Below are 1,830 nucleotides of genomic sequence, written 5' to 3' on the forward strand. Positions count from 1 at the left end.
AATGCCTTAACAGGTGTGGTGCAGAAAAAATGTATTCATGTTAGTGTGTCTTGGGCTGGAACAGGTTGGGAAACACTGCCCTAGTATAAGGAGACCCTGTCTCAGCCACCACACTTAAGTGTGACAGCTAACGCCAATAACAATTCTCCTTTTTCTAGGTGCTGAGGATCTCTATCCAGCTCTAATGGCTGCTGGGAGAGGGAGGGGGGTTTGGACATTGGTGGGAGGGAGCAGGTGATGGGCAGGAGAGTAGGGGAGGATAGGGCGGGGGAGGTGATGGGAGTGGGATGGGTTTTGGGTGCATAACAGAGGTGGGGGGGGCTCCTTATAACCAACTCCACCCATGTCCCCTGCCCCTTCCACAACTGCAGCAGATTGAGTGGCTCTGAGGAAGCCATGTGTCCCAGGAGCCCCGTGCCGCCGTGCTGCTGATGTTCCTCATGCTGACCCTGATGTCTTCCTGGCCGACCGCGGACAGCAGGGAATCACAATACGACACGTTCCAGAGGCAGCACATCGGCGAGCTGTCACACCCGCCCTTCAGTGATGCCTGCTGCAACACGAGGATGAGAAGACAGAAGATGACCACTCCTGCATGCAAGCCCTGCAACACCTTCATCCACGCAGATTTATCAACAGTAAGGGCCGTCTGCACACGGACCAGGGATCAGAGGCCCAACAACAGGAATTACAGCAACAGCTGTTTCTATGTCAAAGCACCGACTGCAAATTTATAAAAAAGGACCCACAGCAAGGCTGTGTGTACTGTTCAATGACCATCTCCCGGAGGATTTCCATAACCTGTGACAAAGTCCATGAAGCTGGACTGGTGCCTGTCCACTATGGCAAATGCAACGAGTGCTTCCCCTAGTAACCAGGGGTGGGGCAGGCCTTGACTCTGCTGCATCCATCAGCTTTCTAAATCTACTGTGCTGCAATATAAAACCAATGCTTCTGATCCTACCTACTGCAGCAAGGAAGAAAAAATGTTCTTTTTTATGGGAGCCTTACTTGAAGGTTGCTGCCATGTGCCCCCTTAGTCACCTTTCCTCCAACCTGAGCTATTCACTAGTTGATGTCTGGAAAATGCCTTGCAATAGGAAATGTCTCGAGAATTTTTCCTTTTGACAGCCTCCCATTGCCCTGCTTTCTGGTTTTTCCTGATAACAGGAAACCTTGACCCTGAGAAGGTGACTGATGACCCAAAGGAGGACAAGGATGAAGCGCAGCAAAATATAAACATTGGGCTTGAGAAAATCAGACTTGAGGAGCCTCAGAGAGCTGGTGGGCAGGATCCCAAGTGAAGCGAGGCTACAATCAAGCACTGTCCTTACAGATTGTTCGACGGGTGCCTTTGTCACCTGGGATCAAAGTAGAACCAGTCAAGCTAAAAAAGGACATTTAATCATTCATAATCATGGTGGGCCGCACCTCGACCATGAAATGTCAATGTAAATTCAACATAAACCCTGCCAAACCTCAGTCTGGACAAGATGGTTGCAACACAGTCTTGTAGCACCTGAGGACTTCAACAAGCCCTTCTGGACAAGATGAAAAATCAACAGAGGCCAAGCAAGGAGCAACTCAGAGGAAGCTTCTCGTGGTCCCTACCTGTTTTTATTTCTTACAAGTTCAATCACGGGCAGGTTTAAATACTAAATCAGTGTTGGAAGGTACCGCGCTCCTGGAGAAGACAGAAGAACTCCAAGGTGATCGGAGGGACTGGGATATTCTATATTAAAACAAATTTAGCGTCCTCTGGGGATACTTATATATGGAGCCTTATGCAGCCATGTGAAAGCTTACACGATACACAGCCCCTTATTGGTC

At 49.3% G+C, this 1,830-nt stretch overlaps 1 pseudogene; it reads left to right on the forward strand.

Moving 5' to 3' along the window:
- The first annotated feature begins 407 nt into the window (after window positions 1-407).
- LOC112549081 lies at window positions 408-896 on the forward strand (annotated as a pseudogene).
- The last annotated feature ends 934 nt before the right edge of the window (window positions 897-1,830 follow it).

The sequence above is a fragment of the Alligator sinensis genome, unplaced genomic scaffold (assembly GCF_000455745.1).
Source record: "Alligator sinensis unplaced genomic scaffold, ASM45574v1 scaffold2803_1, whole genome shotgun sequence".
Taxonomy (NCBI): domain Eukaryota; kingdom Metazoa; phylum Chordata; order Crocodylia; family Alligatoridae; genus Alligator; species Alligator sinensis.